The 27,797-nt window shown below is 38.8% G+C and overlaps 1 long non-coding RNA gene across 1 annotated transcript in view; it reads right to left on the bottom strand.

The window, feature by feature from the left end:
- LOC135450385 (uncharacterized) overlaps positions 1–27,468 on the bottom strand; it is a 32,501-nt gene extending 5,033 nt beyond the window's left edge. Inside the window, exons 1-2 of the long non-coding RNA XR_010441060.1 lie at positions 27,419–27,468; positions 10,413–10,484 (exon numbers count right to left, since the gene is read on the bottom strand). This is a non-coding gene — a long non-coding RNA (uncharacterized LOC135450385). The remainder of the gene's footprint in view (positions 1–10,412; positions 10,485–27,418) is intronic.
- Positions 27,469–27,797: the final 329 nt, after the last annotated feature.

The following is a 27,797-nucleotide window of genomic DNA, read 5'->3' as shown; positions in this document are numbered from 1 at the left end:
GCAGAAATAGTGATATTTTGACCCAGATTTCCAGGAAGCAGCATGTCTTTTGGGGTATTCAGGAGATGTTACCACTATCTTGAAGATGATGGGACATCCTTGCCACTATTTTCCCTTTTTGGCAAAGTGTCCATGAACCTCCCAACTTTTGAGGGTTTCAGCTTTTCCCCCATGATCACTGAGAGTGTCTTGTTGTGGACAGAGCAAGCTCGTTCTCAGCGTTAGCAGGTGGCTGCCATGGGGTCTGACACTTTGCTTACAAAATGCGAAAGATTAGACATTCCCTCCTTCAGTACCGGCCACCTAATCTAGTTTACATTATCTATTTGTCTACTTTCTTCAGTGCTGATTGTACGTATCCTGTTTTATGATAACAGATGCACCTCTGCCTGACCACTTGCAGCTCTCTTCTCTGCTTCATAAGAGATTTTAGCAGCAACCACAATCCAAACCAGATGTCCCCTCCTACCCAGCCTTCTTTGGAAGAGAATGTAGGTCACACTCCCTACAAATATAATGCAGGACCAGAGCCAAGGCATAGAGGATCAGGTCCCCATCTGGGCACGACATTCAGTTTCCTAATTGATTGCACAAACCAGGATGTTCTATGTATAAAAAATGACTTTATTTGCTACACTTCACTAAAGCATAGTAGAAAAGCTGCAGTTTCATGGCAAGAGAGAAAAGGTGAAGGAAGAGTAAGACAGAGGCAGCTTTTGACCATATATGTGCCTCTGGGGGATGCTTCAAGAGCCCAAGTAACTAAGTTCAGGTGCACCCTGAGGAGTTAACTGGCTGCCCCAAAGTCAACAGCAAAGTGAAAACCCATGTTTCCAGGCAATGGAAACACTCCCTCCACTCTCAGCAAAACCTCATGCCAGTCAGAAGCTTTTTCCACAGTTATTGAACAGGAGGAATGTTACCTCACCTAGATTTTTTTAAACTGCCCCTTAGACCTCTGTAGCTGGAGTACAGGAACCACAGGCCAGGCAAGACTATGCCACTTTTTCCTGCAAAGGCTAACCTTCTCTTTGTCAAAGATGGAATAGTGGGGTTTTTTCAGTCATATGACCAGAACATGGCTATCACCTGGCCAAAATGCTGTCTGGCCGTGTACCTACCACCTGAGCAGCACTCCTGCCATGTGGCAGCCATGCTTTCAGTCACCAGCCATGTGAAAACTGGAGGTGACTGTTCAGATACCAGAGATAGGGAGGAAAACTAATGGGAGAAGAGCAGGTCCTCAGTCATTATCTCTTTGAAGTTTTATTACAGCAGAGCTTCCTTCTGAATATTTGAGGGGCTGCAACAGGAGTGCTGCAGTTCAGCCTCTGTCAGACTCCCTCTGATGAACATTAACATGCAGGCTTGGGAAAAACAAACCTCTCCTCTCCAGAACATACTAGATCTGCTACTAAACTGCCTGAGTCTCGCCTCTGCTAAGTGTTGGACACACAACACTGGGGAAGGAAGCCTTTTGTTACAGCTTTTACAGCTATTATTTGCTTTAGGTTTTGTTTTGTTTTCAAAGAAAGGAAAATAAAATGAATTTAACAAGTAGGTTTCAGATCTTTTACAAGATAAATCAATAGGTTTTGTGCAGTGACTCTCATGTTTTTACATTTTAGTACCCATTTAAATTACCCTGTTAGTTCACAGTGTTGGAAAATCTGGTGAATGCATATGGAATCCTTAACTTGTCTTTACAACTATTTGAAGCATTCAGGAATCTATCAACCAGAAAAGAGAACAGCATATTGCAACTACCATATGGGCATTAAATGTGATCTAGGCAAAGGAAAAGAGAACTAACCATTTTTTACATACTGGTGGACTGCATTTTATTCTTTTAGAATATGAATTGTTCCTAACCATGTTTTGTTTGAAAACTCATCACAAGGCAAGGAAACATCCAGGTTACTAAAAAACCTCTGCAGTTTTACAGTCTTCTCCAATGATTACCTAATGCATTTGTCTCATCTGCTTTCCTTGTTGTGTGAAAACACACTGAGGAAATGTGTAAATGTAGCGAATTGTTCCCAACTCTTTTATTCACCTTTCAGCATGCTAGTTCCTTCCCTTGGCATTGATATCATTATGCATTTGTCAAAGACAGACTGTCACTTTAGAGCTTCTATTATGTGCAAGATTTGGCAGCACATTTTACCTTTGGGATTTGCTTATATCCTTTGCATGTTATTGTACTGCTTTGGCATTCAGCAAATTCAGTACACCCACTTCTTTGATGTTCATTCCAGCCCCTAAATGTGGAAACAATGACTGAAATTTTGGATCAAAGCATCCCAGAGATGGCAAGCAACATAATTTTGTGATAATGTACAAGAACAGAAAGAAATCCCATAGCTAGAGTCTAAGCCTGTAATTGTTCTACAATTTATGAACTCTAACGTTCAAGAAAAGGAAAAAGAAGGGGAATAAAGAACAGAGGTTCAGCTGAATTCACAATAGGCAATTTCTCAATATAATTAAAACATTTTATAAATATCAAATGAAAATTCTCAAAGAAGCATAAGTATTCCTATGTTAAGAACAGAATTGAATGAGGAATGACAATGTCTGACTCATATCTGTTCTAGAATTGAGGAACAGAACAACCTTCCTATTTTTTTCTGTTTCCTAAAAAACAGTAGCAAGCATAAATACAGTAGTCAATTGAGTTAAATGCAAAATTTAATCTGTGATTTAAAATAAAAGCACAAATAATATTTAAAAGAGCAGACTATTTTCAAAACCAGCAGTCCCACTGATATTTGTGGTGAAAGTTAAAATGGCTTGGTCTAGTTCATTTTATATTAGGTCGCACTGACAATGAGTCAACCTAAATTCAGCTTTTTCACTATTCATGTGGGCAGATAAAGGTGTGCAGAACAGCTAAAATATTTGGCTTTACTGGTGTTTCATTTCAAGTAAACCCAAATTAAGTTAGATTAAAATAAAAATATGATTTTTTTTTTTTTTTTTTTTTTTTTTTTTTTTTTTTTTTTTTTTTTGTGGCGAGGGCATACGCTAGCGCTGCCGGGGCAGGGCTGTGCCGCGGGGCCGCAGCAGCGGTGGCACGGCGGTGACCCCCGCCCGCAGGTGCCGCGGCGGCCCGGCCCGGCGTCCCGCGGTGTACAGCGCTGGCGGCAGCCGTGTACAACAGCGCCATCCAGCGGCACGGGCCCCGCTCACAGCCCCGCCTGAAATAAAGCACGATCGCTCTTCTTCCCGGGAAAGGTAGCAGGCTGCCCTCGGGTTAAAAGGCAGCTACAGCGTCAGAGCAACGCATCTTGAGTTGCTGTAGAATCTGCTCAAAGCATCCTTGTCTGCGTTTGGGGCCGTGCCCGCGTGGGGGACAGCGCTGAGCTCCAGGCTGAGAGCCCTCTGAGTATGCAGGACTGCACAGAGCTGGCACTGCATCACACCTTACCTGGAGTGTGTATCCCCCTCTGAAGCAAAACTCTGACGAATCTTAGCATCAATAGCCACTTAGGGCTTCTGGTTTAGTCCTGCCCCTCCTGCTTTATGACACTTTCTTTTATGTTATACCAACAGCTGTACTTTGTACTAAGGCAACCCTCGATTGCTGCACTTAAAACTCTAATGTTCACATGCAAATAAAGATCTCCCCCCGACGAACATATACATATACATCCTGCATAAAGCTACACAGAATAAAGGATTGTCACAGTAATTCATTCATTCATTCACAAGAACATTAAATACCCTCATTACTTCAAAAATATTATATGAAGACACAAAACAGAATTGGTGCATTTGCTAATTCCCAGTCTTCCACTTTCCTTGTTTTGGCACAACCTGCCAAAGATCTTTAACTATTTAATTCCCATGCAATAACTGCTAAGAGATGTGCTTATTATTTTAATTACTTTAAGGATAGATAGACAAAACCACAGAAAGTTTAAATGACCTGCTGATGATTATGTCACGAAGCACTGACACAATCAAGGAACAGATCATGCAGACCAGATCTTTAGTTCCCAATCCATGCCACTAGCACATAGTAGGGAGTGTGGTGGTCTTATTTTATTTTAAGCAAGAAAATACAAGCCTGCTATTTTAAACGTAAGAAAAGCCACAGAGTGTCTTTCAGGAAAAAAAAGCTACACATGGTTAGAGTTTCAAGATTGAAGGCAACATCTGCTCAGGGAAACAATCACATCAAACTTTTGCCTAAAGTGTCTATCAAGGAAACGAAACCAATTCCTGTTTTACAGGACCAGTCCTCCACAGGGCTTGAGCTAATGACAAGCAGAATGGACTTGCTTGTTCATGCCCTGGCCCAGCAGGTCTTGTTGCAGGAGTTAGGATTGTGAGCAGCCTAACTTTGGAAATACATAAGGATGTACTTACAACTTACTTAAAGTTGTAACTGTGCTCAACCACAGTCTTGAAAAAAGGCTTAATGATAAATGAACATGAATATTTTAGTACCTTCTCTAGAGACAACAGGGTATTTCAGAGCCCAGAAGCCAGCAACATATGCTTTGGCAGACAATCTCTTCTCACATCACATGCAGCCTCTCCATCCCCTACAGTGCAGGGGATGGCCCATCTCAGCATCCATGGAAGAACACTTAGGTACATTCCACATTCCTCACCTCAACCTCTGCTCTCCATTCTTAGCTTCATGGTGCCCATGTGCCATCCCTAGCTGGCCTCCAGGTGCCCAGGGGTTCCCCTCTGCAGGGCTGACCCACACCTTGCCCCAGCACTGTGGCATCCCGCCAGCCTGAGGAGCACGAGACTGGCACCGGCACCCCACACTGGGCTCCTCACCCGGCCCAAAGCCCAGACACGTTTTGGTGACTTTGGGCGGGATTTGCAGTACAGTAGGGAGATCACCCATGGTGGCCAGTGTATGTTTGCTTATAACCTTCAGATAACTGTGTACTTTAATCTATTGCCTAATCTAGCATTACATTTCTTGAGGACGCTTTATACTTACAGGCAATGGTTTGATGAGATCATGCACAATAAACCTGTCTGACCAAATCCAGATTTTAGAACACAGCAAGAAAATTTCTTTTGGTCAATTGGTCATTTTTTGTATCTCAGAATTTATCAAACTGTCCATAATAAAAAAATTCTATAAAGTGGTAGCAGGTTTTTTGATTTATTGACAGTGGCTGGTTTGAGTTTTCACAAAAATATTTAGCTATAGGACAGTGTATTAGGCGTATTCTTAAAGGTAAATAACGGCAGCCAATAAAAGTTCAGCCTATAAAGGGTCCCATCTTCTAGGAGTTTTCTGCAACGAGAATTACTACCAGCATAATCATGGCTCCCTGCACACTAATATTTCCTCTGATACAGTATGATCAATGTTGTGGAAAAACATTTATTATATTTCTTCTAGCTACTTAAAGGCATTACTGAATTATGAGCATCGCAAAACGAATCCACTGTGCATTTTTTCTTTATGTGACGTTTTTACAATCTTCATTTTCTGCTTTGCAGCCACTGAGCTATAGTGATCACAGTATGCACCCTCTTACAACTGACACTGGGGCCAGGAACTCCTTTCTGCTTTATTACATTTGAAATGCACTTCATATGACAACATTCATTCTCATTCTGCATTGGACCCTTATTTAAACAGAGAAGCCATTTTTACTGGACCTGTACTTAAAGGGAGACATTATAAAAAATTAAAATGAGGGAAGAGGGTTGAAGCAGCTGTTTCAAATATGCTTAGTTAACAGAGGTGACAAAGTTTTGACTCAAAAGGGATAAAAATGGACAAGGAGGAATCTATGCCTCCTTTAAGGTGCTCTTAAAATGCTAATAATTGCAAAGATTACATAATTTTGAAACACAGTGCATCACTGAGGATACTTTAACTTCACCAGAACAAGAAATAAATGAGTAAGGAAGGAATAAATAAAAGCTGAGTCAGGAGTAAGATTCAGCTGCATAAGATAAAAACTTGCAGTCCATCTAATGGCTAGCACTCACTGCAGTTGCAGGCTCATTAAAACTTGTGGTAGGAAGTCACTTAAAATAATATTGAAAGAATAGCAGGTTCATTGAAATTATATTTTCCTTTGGTAAAAGAAAATAGAATCTATCTCTTCAGAAAATATGCCTAATAATTCATATTAAATGTATTATTCTCTATAGGGATGAAAGAATTACTCTCTTCCTGCCTTCGATTCAGTGATTCATCCATATCAAAGTATAAATAGAAAGAGAGAGTGAGGCAAGACAGAAATGTATAAGTTTGAGCACTTGAACTTGTGATTTATGGCCTAGAGCTACAGCCAACTTTATTACAAAAATGAGTTCACCTATTATAACCTTACCCCAGGCTCTCTGGAGATGGGAGGAGGTTGAGCAGCATTAGAGTATCAGGAGGTGCTTACAAACAGCTCCAGTCTCATTCTCACTTCCCTTTCCTCTCTTGCCCTTAATGCACACGTATCATCTGCTGCCTCCTTTCCTGCTCCTTGATGTAGGCACACCATGGTACTTCTCACTGTCTTCCTGTGGGAATTGGCCATGGCCTCACTTGTCATGAGCTCTGACTGAAAGGTTCCTCTCATACTTTTCTCTCCTCTTCTTTGAAGGACAGTGCAATTCTGTGAGCAACCCCTTTGATAACCCTTGAAATTTGCTGATGTTGGTTTTCTGCACATTCCAGCTGGTGATGAACAACTGACTACCATCATTGAAGCACTGCACAACACAGCAAGTAGGCTTTGATTCTGTGAAGCTATTGCTCAAATTCCAGCAACTTTTTAAAGAAATATAGATCTGTGCATGTTTCATGGAGGGTGTGTGTCCATTTGCATGACTCCAGATCTCTGTCTTTAAACTGCCTAGTGGTAATCCTACTTAAGACAAGCTAGTACTCTCTAACTGGCATTTGTGGAGCAATTAATTTTGTTTCACAAATGCAGGCAAATGGTAGAGCCCACAACAGGTGGTTAGCAAGGGCAGTTGCACCCCTAGCTAAGGCCTACCACACAGGAAACCTGATGTCATCAACAGAGATAGCATTTCTTCTAGGGCACAGAGATGCTGCAAGCATTCCTCTATAGAGCTTTGCTGCCAGTCATGGCAAAACCTCCTGTGGCATGAATGGAAGTGACATAGAGAGCCCTGAAAATTATGAAGGAGCTGTGTGTGTAGTGTGAGGTGAGCAAACGTGACAGCTACAGGGCATGGCCTCTTCAGGGGCCTAAGGTGGTTTCTGTCCAAAACAGTAGCTATTTTGATGGTATACAAGAGATACAAGACTGGCTGTCAGCCCAGTTTTAAAGCACAAATAAGCCATGATCTCATTTGCATACAGTCTTCACAGGCGACAGCAGCATGTATGAGTGACTGCTATATTTAGGAAGGACAAGATGGGCATTATTAATAGCTTAATTGACATTAATGCAATTTCCCCTATTCTTATTACAGTTAGTAGAATTATACAGAAAGCACTGACTGAGGCCTCATTTTCCCTAGAGCTACCCAAGGATACGACATTTTCCACCACACCAAATCTAGTCTTTGACATTAGATACTTAGCTACAGAGTCATTCCAGTAAATCATTATAAATGCATTATAATAAAGATGTTATGAGCTATTGGATATTAACCCCCAGCCCCTGAAGAGAGATAAATACACTGGTTGCAAGATTTCTGCTTTTGTTTTGCAATGAAAAAGAGTTTTGCTTACAACTAAAGAACTATAAAACGTTATACTGATAATTAAAAAAAAAACAGACTTCAGCTTTTCTGGTCAGATTAAAGGTAAACACATCCTCAACATAATATAAAATATATTCATATGATATGAAGAACCAAATCTCAGTCCATCACAATCAAGCTTTTAATTTACAGATGTCTTTGTACACTGTTTGGAGACATAGCTCTTGTATTTGCATATGCAAATATCTCTCTTTAAACATCTTACATCTGTACCTTATCTCCAGGAATTTGGCTTCCTTTAAAAATTTTGTTTGTTACTCTTGGTCTCTCTCCAATATGGAAATGAGAGGCTCAGGACTTCCAAATATTAAACTTTTTACAGGAGTCATGAATCAAATTTCCAGCACAAAAGGAAACCGAGAAATAGAAGCATTATGACCATGCATTAATTATACAGAAGTAGTACATAGGAACATTTAGGCACCATGCTAGGCACTGCATGACATAACAAAGCAATGGTGCATTGCTTTCTCCACGAAGAAATTGTATTGCAACACAAGCAAGGTAAACACAAAACACTAATGAGTATGTGGCAGTCATGACGAAAACAAAGAAAATCATTATCACATAAGAACATGTAAAAACCCAAACTGGAATCACAAAATTCATTTTGAAACCAAATATGAAGTTCTTCCAACAAAACACATTGAAGAGAATATCCATATTGCTTCACAGTTTCCTGGGTTTAGTTTTTTCTAATTCATTAAACACAGTTGGCTGTGATTTTGTTTGATTAAGTCTGAAGTTCATTGTAATAAGTATTATATTACGTAATTATCATTATATATACACACGAGTTTCTATGTCTTTATTAGCTGCTGTACATGTTGGTATGTACATGTGTAGAGGAAGGCTTGCTTGTGTTCCCTTCTCTTATTACTTCCTGACAGAATGCTGTAGGCACATAGATTATAAACTTTTAAAAAGTCATAAATCATTGTGGTGCACTCCATTTTTAGTGAGTCTTTCTTGGAGGTGACTGAGAATAAATTCAGCTTGAACTGGTCCCAGAAAGAGATCTGTCTCCAGGGTAAGCAACTGCCCAGCTGTGGTAGTTTGTCGGCTTTCAGGCCAGGGTTCATGTGCCTTATCTGTCCTGGCTGTGCTCCTGATCACAGCTCACCCTCCCAGAGAGAACAACTCCCATAATAAAGAATGAATTAAAAATGAAGCTTTAGCACCAACCAGGCACTTCTTATCTTGCAAAGTCTTAAGTCAGGTACTTCATTATGCTTCAGCTCTTCTAAAACAAATACAGATCTGGCATCTGGTGAAAACACTTCCTGGGAAGGTTTTATCTCTTTTGAAGTGAAACTCCAGACAAGGCTATAGGATATAATTTACTGTTTTAATTGAATTCTCTGTTTGCAATATGCATTGAATATTTTTTGAGGATAACATTTAAGCGTTTGCAAAGTCCCTGTATTTTTTACAGAAAATATTTACTTTTGATTACCAAATCATTAATCACTGAGTCTTATCAGCTCTAGGGGTAAAATAATCAGAAGAGTAGTGAATGTCTTGCCTATTGATCTCTCCAAAGCAAAGCTGGAGGCCTACAGAGAAGATCCCATGGCCCAGTAAAAGGTGAGAGACAATTTCAGGAGAGTGAAATTTCACTGTCTGTAGAAATAAACAGATGATCCAATGCCCTTTTCCAGCCTTCAAGGCTAGCACCATTTAATTTATAATATGCACAGAAGGTTTTAGAGAACAAATTATTTAAGTCTGTGTTATTTACCTCACTGTTTCACATCATATAGCAAAGAAAAAAAGACAAGTAATGCTACTCATGTACTGTCCCAATTAGCTGAGCTCCAACACTATGAATCCCCATTCTCCTCTCAGAGTAGAGAACAGGAGCTTCTGCAGCATCTGGGAACGGCAGTTATGGTGCAGTCGGAACTCCCTACACTGACTGGTTTGTTAGGTGGATGTCAAATCTAGCTTTGGAAGATAATCTCTGGTATTAAAGGTGTAACATAGCTCAGAAGACAGATATATTTCTTGGCTCTGCTTAAGATTTCTTGTCCAATGTATCATAAATGGAATTATTTTCATCAGTAAATTGACTTAGGAGAACAGGAATTTTCAGTCTTTGCCCAGATGACCTCTTGGCTTCGCTTCACAGCCCCTTTTGGAAAAACCTGCAGCAGCTAAAGAAATCCCTACTCCAGAAATTACTGAAACAGCAACCCACCCACTCTCTGAAGAATGTGTGGAGCCCATTGAAGAGGCACAGAGGGGTGGTGTGTAAGTTTCCCAGCTGCTGAAATTCATTGCATTATATATTAATGCCTTTAAAAAAAAGTTAAAGTGTGTATACCAGGCTGTGAACAATGGCAAATGATGGCTTTGATGCACAATTCTACTTGGACTTGGCCGCAGAAGCAGAAGTTACTCCCCCCTTTGGCAGTTACTCAGTCACTGCAGCTAAAATGGTGGAAGACAATCAGCCTATAATCCAATTCTGGTTTTTAGGCTATAATCTAATACTGATTTTCAGCCAGATGTCATTGCCATATGTCTGTGCAGTGAGTGACCAATTATTCTAGATAAAAGTGAAAGCTGACAGAGGTAAAAAGAAAGAGAAGCCACAGAATGGACATATTTTAAGATTAGCTTGATGGCACCTTTACCAGAACAGAGAATGGAGGGAATAATAACCTTAAAGCTTGTTATCTCACCTGAGCATCAGCCACCAACAGTCAAAGACAAGCTTGTCCCAGGAATGACATCTAATGGATTTCTGACAACAGCTGTGTGGTAGGTAAAGTAGAGCAGACCCATAAGCCAAAGCCAACAATGAAGAGGTTTTGGATACTATCTTTAGATTTACTCAAAATTTTGTTCAAGAAGATCAAACCTTGCTGTTGTAGAAACCATTCTGACAAGTTCAGCTTTAAATACAAGCTGGAAAGGGGCTGTTTGTGATAGCAGCAGAAAAGGAACTCCTTCCTTTTCTGGAAAGAAGGAAATTCCTTTGTTGGAAGAAAAGAAAGTAACACAAAAAAATAAGGATCCTTTCCCAGCTCCTGGGATAAAGGAAAATTCCTGAGCATCACCTTAAGAAACAGGACTATTCAAGCTATCATGCTGTGAATTTCTTGATTGGAGACTGTCCTGCTCTTACTTTTATTATTAGGCTCAGTCCTGTTTGAGGCTTCTCAGACTTACTAAGAATACTAGATTACTGCACTGCTTTGCATTACTGTGCATTTTTATAGGATTTAAAACTTTATATATGGTAAGTATCACCAACATGTATTGAATCAAAAGAGCCCTTCTTAAAACAAGTTAAATGAGTAGTGCAGAGAGGAAGGAGCTGCCTCTAACCACTGTTGCTTACATCAACTCCAGTTTTATCTCTATTCCATGTTTGTTTGTTATGTCAAGGCATTGCTCACACCCAGCCCTTTATGAAATGACACCCTGATGCTGCACCAGGCTTTCCCTGCAAGCAACCTGACTTTCATACAAGCTCCCTTTCAGCTTCAAAAGTAAAAAATTTTTGTAGTTATTAATGATCCATTCTTGTGACTATCCATGGGTGAAGGGCATTTGCCTCACATCTTTAATAGCAAATAATTAATGAGGTGTTGGAAATTAACAGCAATTAACAATGCCTGGGAACAACAGCAGAAGGTGTTTGATGCTCTTTAAATGAAGTTGAGAGAATTTGTTTCTCAGGCTTGTGCCTGCAAGGAGGGAGAGCTGGAGGGGGATTTCTAATGCCATCCTCCTTCCTCTACATTGCCTTGTTTGAAGTCATTACAGGGACCTGTCAAATAGGAGAGAGAACAGGAAGGCCTGTGTCTCTGTGGGACAGTGACATCAATTCTGGCTGCCACAGGGACTTGGAACCTGAAGTTCACAGCCTTCAAGAAGAAAAACCAGAGCTTTCTAAGTCGGATCATAAGCCCAGACTTTTTGCAATAATTACATAATTTCTGAAGTAAATACAACACTTTGGTCTTTTATATGCAAGTATTCATGGTGCCATCACAGTTGCAGCATGTCTGCCTGCCTTTTGAGAGGCTAGAAACGCTCATGGAAGATGTTGTGCCATAGTTCAGGCAATACAGCAAGAATACTCTGGTAATATTAACTGCAGCCTTGTATTTGTCCTTTTGGTGTTGCCCAGGCATAGACAAGATACTTGATCTAATGGAGCACAGGCAATCAATTTCCTCTTATGTTTTATGCAAATATATCACTTTATTAAACAGGCTAAATAATCATAAAAATGTGCAAGATGGTCATAAGCACACATAGGAAAAGGACCAGGAATATTCCCCTCTAAGTGATATACTTACCATCTTCAACAGAAATGAAAAGATTAAGAAATTCAGTTATGTTTTCCCCAGCTGCCACTCAGTACAGCAAACAGGAAAATAAAAATTTCAAGATAAGCAGTCAAGTCCACACTCTAACTTCTCATTGTGATTTTCCAGAAAAATTGCTATAATTGAACTGAAGAACATAATTTTGTCTGTTTACTCTCCCTCTAAATTTGAACAGGCAGCTGTGGAAACAGCAAGGGCTGACCTTTTTCACTACTGAAGAGCAAAAGAAGTATAGAAGTTGCCCAGGAATCTCTCCAAAACACACAAAGTCTCTTCAGCCTTCTAGCTTGGAATCCTTCACTTCTAGCCTCTGAGATGTAATTTAAAGTGTTGCCCAATGCCCAAGAAAAATCCACAGCATACAGCAAGAAAACAGAGGAAAAAAATTTTCACCTGAATAAATGAAATGCAATAACATTTCAATCTCTTGGTTTAAATATGACATTGGGAGTGTCTCATTTCTAAGAGTGAAATTATACAGTAGAACTGAATGATGGTGTTAGATTACACTCTGCCTCTTGCCTTTGTCCAGGTGAAAAGAAAACACTTTGACAAATAATGTTCCCAATGTAAAATATCGATTTTCTCCTAGCATGAGCTCAGTCTATGATCCCAATTTACAAGTTATTTGTGCATCATCCCTGAATTTCCACATTTTTGGAGCACAGTGTTACTACTGGCATTTCTATACTCAGTGGGGAACTTTAGAAAGGATAAGAAGAAAGAATATCCCTTTTTGCACATGTTTAATGTTGGAGATTTAAGACACTGGCTCCAGAAGTAATTTTTTCTGTTCCCTTTCTGTTTGGTGTGATGCAAAGACTAGAGTTGATATATCCATTTTCATATGCAAATTCCATTTTCAGGAAATGTAATACTATGCACATCAACTGTTTTTCACCTTTGGTTTCACACTGTGGATCTGATGATCAGTAAAAGATAATGAATGTACATATCACTTCTCAGTGTTATACTCACAACTTTATATTTCAATCAGGCACTACCAGATTCTACAATTTATTACCTATATTACTCACATTTGTGATGGGGAAACCTCAAAGTAACATTGCAAATACTGTGGCATGATAAAAAATATGCATAGAATGCATATCCTGCAATACACGAAATGATAATTTAAAAAAAAATTAGTTTTTTTGTAGCACAAACTCGAGCAAGTGGATGTTATTCCACCTTGTTCTCCAGAGCCACATAATATGAAAAAGACAAAATAAGAAAAGAGTAACAGAATATAAAATTCAGACACCAGGTTTGCAACTGTAGGATCCTTTCCTGTAAAGAACAAGATGGGGAAAGACTGGAGAATGTTTACAGAGAAAAAGCAGATACAAGAAACTTCAGAGGCTTCCGTGTGAGGTTAAACCTCCACTTTTCAGGTCAACTGCTGTGCAGAAATTTGTCATTCAGTGCACTGTGACTAAGTAATGGGAGCTCTATTTCATTTATATCTACAAACAAGGGTCAAACACCATACACCCAAACTGATAGCAGACAGTTTCAGCTGAGCAAACCAGGTAGAGAAGGAATGCACTTCAACTGGTTTTAGCATCCCATTGGCTTTATCTGTAGTTCTAGGCATGACAGCATGCATGGTATTTATGGCTTAAAAGAATTTCCGTCTGTGAGTTTATTACCTTGTAAAAATCAGTGAGAAAAGGACTTAGATATACCAAAACCAGCTTACAACAGGGTAGATAGATTTTTATTCTCACTTTGCACACCAGAAAACCTATTAGCATGTTGTTATTTAAAAGTTTCATTACTAGAGCTCTGCTGTGCTTCAGAAGACCCAAACTGCTTCAGCTCAGCAGGTCCAGCTACTGCTTTACTCTGCCTCCAAGGTCATAAGCAGATGTCTATGGAGGAATAAGAGGGGAGGCATGCTTCCGTCTTATTTTCCAGCCTCTCTTTACTTTCAGCCTAGTGACACTCTGAGGCAGAGGTCATTCTTACACATTTACAAACCTCTCCACCCCCCTTTTTAGCCACTGTAAACTGTAAGGATCTACAAGATGCTCTGTCAACAATTTCCAAAGATCTGCTATCCATGACATAAAAGACACCCCATTCTTTGGTTTTTGTACAGCATACAAGTCTATTTTCCTACTAATCTTATCACAGTTTTCTTAGTTGTATCACACAAAACCTGAGTGTGCAGTCCTCCTTCATGCAGCATTTCCACTGACTCCAAATAGTGCAGTTTTGGGAGTTGAGTTGATTACCCTGAATATGTCACCAAATCAGCACACTTCTCTGACAGTTTTTTTCTGCAGAAGACCAAGTATATGAAGCTGTTATTGTAAACTACATTATTTGGGCTGAACAGAATCATAGCACCATTTTGGTTAAAAAAGACCCGTGAGATTACTGAGTCCCACCACTAACCTGCATGATCAGAAGGAACCAGAGCACTATAGGATTAGCATTACAACTCAACTGATAAGCTTTTATGCAAAGCTGGGTGCATTGCTAGGTTTTAAACAGAGCACAAACACTCACGTGACAGATCTAAACATATAGGAGAAAAGATTACCTAGAAGGACAAATTATATTAATTTAGACATACAAATATGGGACTTTGGAAGTAAATGCAAATATTAATATGGACCTTAATTTTATAGAATCCCTTCCTCCTTTTAGAGAATCCAAAACATTATTTCCAGAGCAACTATCCCCAACAACCTTTTCCAGAACCACTAGAGAAAATTACACTTCACCATACCATCTTAACTTAAAACCTTCTTGATGGGCAGAGCTCACATAGAGATTATTCACAGTAAGGGTTCCAGGCCTACTTGCTTAGTGAGATCATACTGGTAGCAGGGTGTTCTCTAAGTGCCAAAATTATCTATAAATCACAAGATAAGTTAAACTACTAGCAAGTTAAACTGGCAAAAGAACACAAAACAAGTTTACAAGGGGAAGAAAATATTTAAAAGAGCTTTTGCTCACTCTTCAGCACACCATGCAGTAGCACAGTTTTCCTTTTCCCCACTTCAATTGGAACTGTGTTCCAGTCAAAAGATATTCCTTCCTTTCTAGAAAATTGAACAAGTAAATGAAAAGCAAATGAACAAGTAAGTTCAAAACATGTTAATTCACTTCCTTCATTAACTAGTTAGCAAAATGCTATCCAAGTTTTGTTTATTGCCTTATCTCCCACTGAGAGCTGCATAAGATCCCTCAGTTAAACACATTCTTACACAGCAGTGCAGTCCTTCCAAGTAAAATACTCTGTAGAAAGCAGGTAAATATAACATGATATGCTGGGTATCCTACTGGAAATGGTGCAAAGCCATCTGTTAGTGAATCACCTGATGGTATTGATGATGTCATTCACAATAAAAAAGAAATGAGAGGATTGTCAACAAAGTCATAAAATGAAATTATAGTCCCCCTATGTGAAGCAGAATCTAATTGCAGGCATTCCTTGCTTGTGTGTGCCCTCCCCATTGCAGCTGTTTGCCTACCTTCTCGCGCAGATGGTTCAAATCATTTTGTCTCCTCCACAGCCTCTTCTATTCCTGCTCACCCCACATCACCCCTTTTCATGCCAGACTTTCATTTTAAGGATACTGAAACCATTGAACCTTCTTTGCACAAGGTCAACGTGCTCTCAAAGCTCACCCATGGTGCAAAAAATTAGTTTGCATGAGCCAAACTTTGGGACAGAAGTACTGCCTCACACTGAAGTCTTACACCGCCTTGATAAATGGGATAGGGTCAGGACTTGAGGACCAAAGCACCCTTATTGCAACTTTCCTTTTCTTCCTCAATCCCAGAGTGAACAGATCAGAACATTTAATCAGGGATATGCAGGACAGGAGCCCCAAATACATACACATATGTAAACATGGAGAGAGTCAATCAATGCTTCAAGTGTGATTCAACATGAATGTCAGAATATGTTCACAAGTTTAATCAGAAGGGCAAAGCAGAACTCTTCTGCTTTTTTCTACAGAGATCTTACCTGATGAAAGGTTTACAGCAAATCATCATATTTGGCATAATATTTTAACCAGCTATGGTACATCTCTGGGTTTCCTAGTAAAAACACTTTTTACTATTAGTTGAAAGATTTTAAAGGAAAAAGAAAGAACTAACAAGAATTTAATGAGAAAAAAAGGTGGGATTTTTAAAATATATGAGAAACTTAAATATTTTTCATAATTTGCAATCTACTTTATTTCCCCAAAGGCATATTTGTCAAAAAGGAAGGCAAACCACCACCTTGCACTGACTTAAGCCCTTTAGTATATCACCTTCCCAACTGTTTCATTTATTAGGAGAGTTCTGAGTAATAACTTGTTTTAGGAATGTGATTTGTATTATAAATATTGTCTGAACTCTTCCAAGAGAACTCTGTTTTACTGCCATTTTATATCAGAACTGGACAGGTTTGTAAACTGTAAAGTTACTGAACAGTACCTTCAAGCTATACTAAGAAAAGATAAAACAATCACTAGCTCAGTTGCTCTGACAGTTTTATACACAAATTTAAGTTCACAAAGGATGTAAACACAAAGTCAAAATTTCTGTTGAATGTTTTTGTTACAGGGAAAAAAAACCCCACCTAAATGATCAACCCAAAACCCAATAGTAATGTTAAGCAGACACATAAAACTAGATTAAAGGCCAAATTCTCAACGAGATTTGGTCTCCATATTGATATCCTTATAATTTATCCAATTTACACTGGAATCTAGTGAAAAACTAGGCCACAGGACTGTGATACAGTAGGGCATTTAAACAGCACGGACATTTTTACAGTCTTCTTCCTTTTGATCAGAAAGTACTGTATCATTATTAAAGATTTGAGTAAATGCTAGTATTGCATTCATATGTACACCATAATCTCAGACTTAGGTCCTTCTTACCACTATGGCTGGTTTCTTCCTGTTTTAAGTGAGAGATTGTAACAGCAAAAAATGCCATTGCTCTTAAATATATTGTGTACAAACCACAAGATTAATATTTAAACTGTCAGTCCTGATTCGTATACCAGATCAAAAAAGATTTTCACAACAATCATTAGCATTTTATTAACAGTGAACTAAACAGTGCCAGAGTCTTGCATTAGGAGCCAGTCCAAGCAAAGATAACTCTTCAAAAAGGGTTGACAGGAAGGCATCTGTGTGGTATGTCATGGGTGCTAAGCAATTCTGGATTCTCCTGAATATTCTAAGGAACAGAGGATGTTCTCAAGGTGGGAAGAATGAGGTACATATAGTCTCCATAAATGGGAGTTCTCCATTACTAAGGAACTGATTAGACAACAAAGAGAAGTGAGGCAGTATCCTTGCACCTATCAAACAGCAAATACTAATTCAAGGTCACCTACCTGCCTTCCATTATCTAGGAGCATAGCTATTTACTGCAACTGCAGTGCAGTCTTTCAAGTTACTTGCACTGCATGCTGCATAATGCAATGTTATTTGGATACTTCACAGAAAAGCAAGTGAGTAGAGGATCAGTCTACCCTGGGTAAGATAACAGGAGAATTGCATTTCCCAAAACTTTTTTTTAAAAGAGAGAAAGAGGCAAGTCAGGTATCACTCTTTAGCATAATTTAAAATACTTTCTTATCACTAATATCAATTATAAATGTTTATTCTAATTTATGAACACCTGCTTGACATCAACAGAACTGACACACCCCTCCAATTACTTTTCTTATACACTGGCATATTTATTTCACTCTGATGAGATGAAGCTTTTCTAATTTCCTGTATAACCACCCCCAGCTCTCTGTATATCTCCCATTAAATTGTGAGCAGGCTTCACACATATTTTTAGATGTTTGAAAACAGCAGGAAGAGCTTTTTGATGTTTTAGAACATGTTCAGGCCCAGCGCCTGAATATTGTTTGCTTGCTAACTCCTCAAGCTTATGTCACCCATATGAATGGAGTTCAGGCTTTTGAGAAAGTTTACCATATCATTACCATCTGCCTAAACTGCTGCAGTGAGAGGTCTTTCCCTCTAATGTCAATGCCACTTTGAAAACAAAGTTGCAGGATTCCTCCTTGGCTTGGAACATATTTAGAAGTCAATGCCTTATTTTCTATGATTAGTCTGTAACAATGTCAAGTGTGAAATTTAAATTAATGTGCACTTCACTTATTGAAATGACTTCAGCACTTTTGCTACTTTCATTGATTTCTATTTACTTTGGCAACCACAAACATGAAGAACATATTTCAAGATGTGACCAAACAGACTAATAATACGCTAGTATAGATGCACCTACTGATCAAACATTACACTTAAGTCTAAACTTATTTTGAAAAACTAACATAATAGGATAAATATATTATTTATAAAGCACTGTTCATTTCCTGCATTTCAGACAGTGTCACCTTTAAGTTATTTTCTTACCACTCTTCCCACATTAATGATTGGACTACACTAAAGCAGTAAATATGGTATCAACATTACCCCTCTATATAATCAATTTGAATTTTAACTAATATATTCATCATCCAGTAAATACCACCACAACAGCAGATAAAGCTGTAGCTAACCTTCAGAGTATTTTAGCCTCCTGGTGAAGGCCAATTTTAAGGAGGAAGATGGATTTGATTCCAAAGAGGTAAAGAAAAATCTTTCATTCCTGTCTGTCCTTCCCCACATGTCAAATGGTAATTTTTTTTAAACTGAAAATTTTGCCACTTTTGTATTTGTTGCTAGCATCTGAAAGAGTGCAAATCCGTGGAAAACGCTAAAAGGATAGTTGTTTAGAAGGGAAAAACAAGGCCAGTATTCTCTGCCCATAGTTTAGCTTGGGTTTTTTTTTTCTAACTAAAAAACTGAAATGAAAAGATAGGTGGAAAAAAGAAATCCAGGCTCCCCAAAGGCTGATCAGGACGTTGGGAATGCAGCAGACAGAGACAGCGTTGTGCTGGCTGGAGCTCTGCCCATGCTCCATAAACATAAAGTTACCTTTCTCTTCTCAAAAAACTGTTTTTATACAGCACAGCCAAATCCACAGCTATTAAGGCTAAATTCTCATGCCAAATAAAAAAAAAAAAGTAACTAGGGATGGATTCTGACGTTCAAATAAAATAAAATAATCCACAGTGCAAATCCCCACTCTGTGAAATGGATGTCATATGCAAATATAGATTTTAAAACACTCAGAAAATGGTAAAAGTATATGGAGGGCTTGAACTTCATAACTTTTGTTTTACACTCAGATTCTGCAAAACCTTAATTTCTCTAAGCAGCTGTATTTAAATGGATCCTTGCAAAATCAGTTATTCAGTCTCTCCAAACATTTGTCTACTAGTTAAGAATCTCAGACAATGACCAGCATGCCTGTGACTCTAAACCTGAAGCCACTTGCCCCTGTAGAATTACATTGCAAATTCTCTGGGCATCACTGGAAAATGAAGGGCACAGCATCACGTAGATTCTAGAAACTTCGACATGGTAATCTGTTGATGCAGGAGATTTATTAAGTCTTTCATGGATGGAAGACTGTGCTAGCAGACTGCTACTTGCTGCATTATAACTTTGAAGACAAAATGACCTCTATTCTTTCTTTTGTTTCCATTTTGCAGGAAAACCTTCTGCCCCTGGAATATCTGACCAGTAAATATAGTAGTTATGGAAACAGAAACGTCTCAAACTTCCTAATTTCTGTATCTCAGCTTCTCCTTTTTGCTTCATTCATTTCTGTTGATTTAGTAGACCAAAGCCACCATTTTTGGAAAGGACCAGATCTGAAATACTTCCTATTTAAATTCCCAAATGAGACTCCTTCCTCCAGACACTAGCGGTGATGCAAATCCCCCTGTTACTTTCTGGTAGAGTGCTGCAGGACATACCATGGTATGAAAGTGTTTAACACAGTAAGTCACTTCTTAAAGTGTCATTTTTAGGAGAAAAAAAAAGGCTATTTATTAATTCAGAAAAAAATTGTCTCTACAGCTATGATTGCACAGGAAAAACCATGGGTTCTTATCACAATAGATGACAGTTCTTTTCCGTGTAGAAAAGGTTTCCAAGAACAGATGACAGCGACAAAATTAGAATTTTTCTAGCAAGCATCCCATACATGCACATCTGCAAAATGTTCCTGCTTCCTTCTTTGCAACCACTACTATACATGAATGTTTCTCTTGAAATTAGAAAAGTATGTGAGTCATGGTTGCACCTTAGTCTGACTAAGCAATTACAGATGAACAGCAGAAGGCCCACAGATCCTTTTATTTACTCAAACGTCCCTGAAGTTCCAAGGAAAATGTGAAACCTTTCTTGATGTTTGAATCCAGATTGGAATTTATTTCTCAGTTTTCTCTCACTTATGAAAACATTCTGAGCCTCTACAGAAATTAGCATCTACAATGGCCTTTTTAATGTAGAGAAGAGAAGAGAAGGATAGCTCTTAACCTATCAACAGGGAGAAAAGGCTTCTACACTGAAGCCAGTCTCTAAAGCTGAGATTTGACAAGGTTATAGAAAAAGATGTGAAGACTGACAAATCTCTTTAACAAGCTGGAATCACTATTTGTGGACAATGCTACGAAACAAAAGTCAGATTCAAATCTGATTTTTAAATTAATTTCAGTTATAAAGATAAGCAAATATTAGAAAGAGTCAAAAGAACTCATTCGACTGAAAAAAGCAAGTAAAAATCAACCATGTGCTGTCAGAATCACAGTACACTTAAATGAAAAGAGCAAGTAAGACCGAATTTCCCAAATTTGCTTCACCTGTTAGGTTTGATATGGAAGCCAAGTATGCTGCCCAATAAACCATGCTGTCACCTCTACCCCTGCTGCTCTCTCCTGGGGTCAGCTTGGAGTTTTATGGCAAGATTAGGAGGAGATGATTGCATAATGAGAAGAATATCTAGGAGGGCAAGGGCTTTTCTGCTGAAGTATGGAGAAACTCATCTAGCTGCATGCTCAAAACACAAAGAAATAAAGCAAGGCTTGATGCAGGGGCAAAACTCAGCCTATCCTGGTGTGCTTTACATGTGGTGCTACAGCTGTACTGGGAGGAACCAGCAGCTCTTGGAAAAAAGCTCTCCGAGTTCTGGGAGCCATTCTGGCACAATGAAGACACAAATAACCAGAATCCAAGGCTCTTTGAGGCATCAGGACATCTTGCTGCTGGTTTTAATGAGCTGTACTCTGAATTCAATTCATCAGCATCCCAGTGACCCAAGAACATCCACCACTAGGTCCTTTCTGTGCTTTCTGATCCTATCATAGTAAGCAGGAAATATATAAGAGTTTTGAGAGCACTACAGCAGATGGCATTGACATACAGACAATTGTCATGTTCTACCCTAGACCATCAAAACTTGAGAACCTGTAATTCCTAGAAATAAAAGGGACACTGCAATTGCTCAAACTCCACCAATATTTTTACCCCTTTCACTCTGCTACTTTGAAAATATATACATTGATTTCTACATTAAATAATTGTTTTGCCCCACACAATGCAGTGTTTTGCATATTTGCTGATGTTTCCCTAAAAGCATAGTGGGAATGAATCATTACTGAAACAATTTACTTTCAGTTAGTGCATGAATGCCTTCCCATGATGCTTTGATGCTTTGTTTGTCCTCCTATAAAAATTATTTATGACCCACGTGTGATCTTTTAAATCAGAATACTTATTCAGAAATCAAAGCTCCAGCATGTTAATGCAAGTAGAAGCCCTGACTAATTTTTCAAAGCCATGTTGAATATTCAAAAGCTAGGACTGAAGGAAAGGAGTTAACATTAATTAATATTTGAAGCAGTAAAATAAAAGCAACAGTGAAGCTAATTTTGCAGGACAATTAATCATGAGTCTTGCTAATTACACATGGGATTTTGCAAATGATTTTTTTCTCAGGTAGCAGAGTAAAAATGATAATCCACTACCCATCAAAATCATTGGCTCCTCACCAATGTCCCCAGCAAGAGCAATTAGTGGGAACAGCAGAGCCCTAGTAATTGCATGTCAAGAGAAGAGAATGTTAGAATTTTAATTGCTCCAAATAAAGACCACTTGCTCACACATACACCTGACTGTCCAAAACTAGTCTGCAAGCTGGAGCAAGTGTGCAACCACTTCCAGGTGTCTGCACAAAAATAACTCTGTGGGAGAAGCGCTCTAAGCCACACATGCAGTTTCTGGAAGAAAAATATCAATATACACTTATATTCTGAACTGCAGTGTCATCACTTGAGTATAAGAACTGGGAAAAAAATATATCACCCACTTGGGAAAAATGTGCATATTCTTTATATTTGCCAAATATTTATTGCCGACATTTTTTGAAGAACTTTAACTATCTTCAGGGTGCCAAGGGCTTCAAATTTACTGAATTTTAGGATCACCAATAAAATGTTTTTAACAAGACATCTCAAGAGGGCATAAAATAAAAAATTACCATATTCATGAGAGCAAGCCTGTAAGATTGCAATGCTATAAACTGGATGTCTATAATTTGCTTGTGGTTTTCTTAATTAAAAAAACCCCAAACAACTAGTAATTAGGGACTCCAGTTTCATTTTTGTACTTTATCCCAACCAGCGGCATGATACTATTACTTTTTTGTTTAATATACTTACACATGGATGCACACAATTGCAAATAATCAATAATATTTAAGTGCATGTCCAAGATGTAAATGATGATGGATATATTTAAATATTGCTTTCTGGGAAATTATTACTTTACTGGTCATGTAGTAACTTTTAAAATGCACAGGTTAAAAGGAGCACCTGCTTTTTCTCTATTTCTCTTTAAGGTGTTTACCATTTACTCTCCTTTACAAATGAAATGACTGAATTGCCTTCCAAGTACCACTATCACCTATTGTCATTTGCTCTTTGCTGCCACTTCTATGCACCTCATATAGAGGTACTAAACCACTTTCTGCTGCTAGCTTTGTTAAGCATTAAACCAAGAGTAGTAGCCTCAACTTGTCTAAATATATTCTTTGCATGTTCAAAATCACTGCACACTGTTTATTACACCACGACTGCTTGGGAGGAAAAAAAAGCAGGTCATGCAGAGTGCTGCTTCCTTTCCTGAATTACCAGCAGATCACAGGTGTTTATCAGACTCCCGGAGGTGATTCACGTAATAAACACCAGGATGGCAGTTTAAATGGTTAGAAGCTTTTCCATCAAATACAGTCCTTGCAGTCCTATCGTTTTGCATATATTGCTCACAAATGGCAAATTATTTATGCAGCCTCCTTAAGTGGTTCCTTATGGTTTTTACTTTATTTTTCCAAAGCAGGAACCTTTTGAAAATGTGTGTTCTCATGACAAGGCAAACTATCATTCCATCTGTAAGTCTGACTCATTTCTTAAAGCTCACTGTAGATATATAATGCCAGTGACCTTGGTTTGCCCTTCTGTTTAGCTCAAATATCTTTACTAAGGAAGCACCAGTTTCATCACAGAAGTTACTATTCTGTGCTTATACAAGGAGATCAAGAATAAACTGTACGCAGCACAAACTGACTTTCCAATAAGAAAAGCTTTTTCAGAGATTTCCTTGTGAAAATTAAATGACAGCAGACATAGACTAAGATTGCTACATCAAAACCAGCTTTTAGAAGGATTTGCTGTCAATTAAAATAGGGTGAGTTTCAGGAGACAAAATGCTTAAAAGTAGTTTATTTTCATTTAAGCTGGCAGAGTCAAACTTGCATAAATTTATGCTTCTGCACAAAGTGACTGAGATACCTCTAGCAATTGCCCATTACTTGTTAAGAAATTGAATGTTTCATGGTGCTGACACACCAAGCCCATATTTAATGCCCGAGTTCTGACATGAACCAATGTACTGGCATGCAGATCACCTGCTTCTTCCCTTCTTGACAAACAGCTCTGCAATAATCACTTAGGAATTCCTTATATGCAAAGTAGGTATCAGGAATGGATTTATGGCTGTCCAACATGATTTAGCACCAGGAAGAAAGAGGAAAAGCCAGGACCATGTGAAATTTCTAAGAATCACAATTACTGCATTTGTGGTGCAATTTCTCTGAATCACTTGAAATTTCATTAGCTATGTCTTCATCTCTTGACATAACATGAATTTCCACAGAACACACGTGAAATTGAAGGATCTAGGAAACACTCAGAATATGCAATATTAGTTTCTGCTAATTTTCTACAGTTTGACAGTCACCCTTAAACCCCAGACAGACTATGGCTGCATATTACATACCAGGTAAGTAATAGAGTATCACCCTTTTGATCTTGGTGGGTAAGAATAAAAAAGTATTGATTTTTCTACAGTATGAGAATTAGCCATACCAAAACCAAGCAACTTGCACAAGAAAATACTGTAAAAACACAGTAAACCTAAAATCTGGATTTAAGTCCATCAAGCCCTAAAATCTACTAATGTCAAAAAACAGACCCTTTATAATCAGTTCTTTTTACAGCCTAATGAAAAAGAATTCAGAATATATCAGATACAATGAGGAATTTCAAGTATTGGGCTATCCAGTATAAAACTGAGATTGAACTCAGCTCCTCTTCTGCTGTCTGTTAATGGCCTAGGATGTAAGTTCTCTGTCCATCTTCCCATGCCATTTCACACTGTCACTAAGGCAAACCTCATCTCACCTCGCAGGCTGCAAAAAACTTGTAGGACTTCAACCAATATTTATGAACAAAAGGCAGGATGGCAGAAAATACCAGTAGATTGAACACAGACAAGAAAGATTTTCTGTGACTTCAGTTTCAGAATTGCAGACACTTCAGAGGACAATAATTTTCAGGAAAAGAGAAAGTAGTTTTACATTCCAGCTCTGTTTGAAGGGAAGAGAAACAATATCAAAATGAACTCCATCACAGGAATGTCCTGAGCACATTAAAAAGACTAGCTTGCCCAGGAAACTTGTCTTTTTAAAAATATTTTGAGCTAAAACTAAGAAGAATTAATTTCACTTCAGTAATTCATGTTCTAATCAAAGCCAATGAAGAAATAAATTGAGGTGAAATACATTTTCAGATCAAAAACATTAAGTTGGGTCACTGAAATGACTATAATGAAAACATTCAAAAATTCAACCCCCATATAACCTTGTTATTTCAAGATACTGATGTCACAAAATCTTACTACAGGTTTCACTCTATTGCATCAATCTTTCATCTTTGATAAAAACATAATATCTCAAAACACCTTAAGCAAAGCAACTTGAACAATGGTACCGCACACAGAATGCAAATTGCAGATGGCTTAAAGAATATACATGCAGCGCACCTGGCTTTTATCTGGCAAACAGGTGCTACATTTTGGATTTGCTGACTAGCCACAACTTTAATGACTTTTCCGTGAGAGGTGAAATGGGGATCTTGGGAGTCTTCCATTCATGCTTGTCTAGCTATTTTGATTTGGTTTTCTCTTTACTAAAAATTTTCAGAGGAACATAATAAATGAGCACATCATAACACTTCCTCAGAATATCCTACTCTGTTTCAACAACTGGCAGTTAATAAACACCAAAATAACGTGTTTAGATACTGGAGAAAAATATAGGTGGTGATGTGGCAGAAGATATTTTAAACCTTGCAGTCTGAAGCACCAAGCTATATCAAGTGCTGCACATTAAAGCACTCTAAATTTCTGGCTAAGAGTCTGGCCCCACACATTCAAATACACAAGAACACAGCACCAAAGCAACAAGGGCAGGAGATTCTCTCCCTTGGCTTTGGAACAATATAATGAAGCGCAGCCCCTGCACCTGCCCACAGGTTAATCTGTCTCTTCTAACAGCTGTACCCTGCAAGCTCTCCAGCATATTATAGAGCCATGTTTTTAAACACTTCAGGGTGGAATGGTTTTTGGGCTTGTTTCCTGCCTGGTTACCCAGACAGGGTGTGATTACTACACAGAGCACCAATAATTCCTCCATGCCTACTAATGCTTGTTATGCTGTCACGCTATGAACTCTGGAGGTTTAAATATTTTGACCCACAAAACAGACAGGTCACAGTCAAAGGCACAATAATAGAAAATAAAGCTTAATATTTGGTTTGAATGTTAACATTGAGGCACAAATCTAAAAGAAGACACTGTTAGTAATTCATAGCTGAACTGCCCCCTTCCTTTTTCAGGGGATACAGCATATAGAAGTCAGTCCTATCAAAACCAACAGCCAGAGAGGACTATCAGAATAGCAATCTAAAGTGAATTAAACACCTGAACAGATATCACAGAGCAGGATCATTAGCTAAATGATTAGACAAAGCTCTTGGGTCTCCTACTTATCCTCTCAGTTACAAAGAATGGTAAAAATAGTGTCCTACTGAGCACAAAGCAAGAAGACAACATTGTCTTTTGGAAGAGGAGGAAAGCTCTGTCTGGAAAAGAAACTTACCTAAGGTTAATACAATTGTCTGGTTTCAGGTACTGTACACTTCTCCAATATATCACTGCACACTTGCACAAAATGCCAACACATTAGCACAGTAATTCTGCCTACTCATTAATTATGCCATCAGTCACCCATCTTAAACATGCTGGAGCTGAAAAGAAACTGCAAGATGCATTTTCTTTTCCCAAAAGGTCTTTACCTCAGCACCGAGCCTGTTTTAAGTTTCCATACACGTTCCTCCTCTCCTACAGACTTTGACCTATTTAGCCTGTTATTTGGCACTCTTTCAAAACAAAAATCTAAAAAAATATACAGTTTAGGAGAAGAGCGAGACAGGGAAATAGTCCCATCTCCCAGAACCAACAGGATGTTGATATGAGTTCCAGAAGTTCTTTCCCACCAGACAGATCAATGAACAATTATCTATAAAGCACAAGGCTAGGCAGCAGGGTTCAACACTGCTCAGAATTATTTACTTCTCCTGTGATTTTAAAAACTATTCTCCTTGCCCTTCAGTGAGAAATAAATGTATGGAGGACTCCTGAAAGTTGAAAATTCATTAGATGAACTAGGAACAAGCTAATAAAGCAAGCTCCCTCTAACACCGATAACTTGAGTGCTCTCCAATAGAGAGAGCACCTTCATATGCCTACATTCAATCTGCTATTCATCACAGCAAATATTGGTGCAGAAAGATCCACCCTAAAGTCCCTCCTCATTAGGTGATAAATACTGTTTGCCTTTTGCAGGAATTAGGGGCAGCTGTGTGAAGCATTTACAAACTCTGGACCCAGGCTGCAAGTTGCCCACCTACACACTCTACATAATGATAATTTCAAACCCAGCACCAATCCCCAAAAATTTTGTGGCCTAATTGTTTTAATGCTCTGTCACAGACTATGTCACAGTTCAGACAACCACAATACACAGATATCACCATAACAATATCAGAGGGCTTCAACCCACACAGAACAACACCTTACCTTATCAGAAGGCTTCAGGCATCAGCCCATAGAGAATAACACCATATCACTTCAGAAGGCTGCAAGTGTCTGCCCTTCTTGTTCTTTAGCCCAACCTTTTATACCCTCATGTTGATGCACTGCACCTGAGTGCCCCTCATGGCTCATGCACTGCACCTGTGTGCCCCTCATGGCTCATGCACTGCACCTGTGTGCCCCTCATGGCTCATGCACTGCACCTGTGTGCCCCTCATGGCTCACGCACTGCACCTGTGTGCCCCTCATGGCTCACGCACTGCACCTGAGTGCCCTCTGCTCCCTGTGGTGGTTGGTCAGTGCCCCTGGGCACTCCCTGGCTTGTTACCTCCAATGCTGCTCACCTGCCCTGCACAGCTGCACC

The sequence above is a fragment of the Zonotrichia leucophrys genome, chromosome 7 (assembly GCF_028769735.1).
Source record: "Zonotrichia leucophrys gambelii isolate GWCS_2022_RI chromosome 7, RI_Zleu_2.0, whole genome shotgun sequence".
Lineage (NCBI taxonomy): Eukaryota > Metazoa > Chordata > Aves > Passeriformes > Passerellidae > Zonotrichia > Zonotrichia leucophrys.
This window is presented reverse-complemented; position numbering and strand designations above follow the sequence as displayed.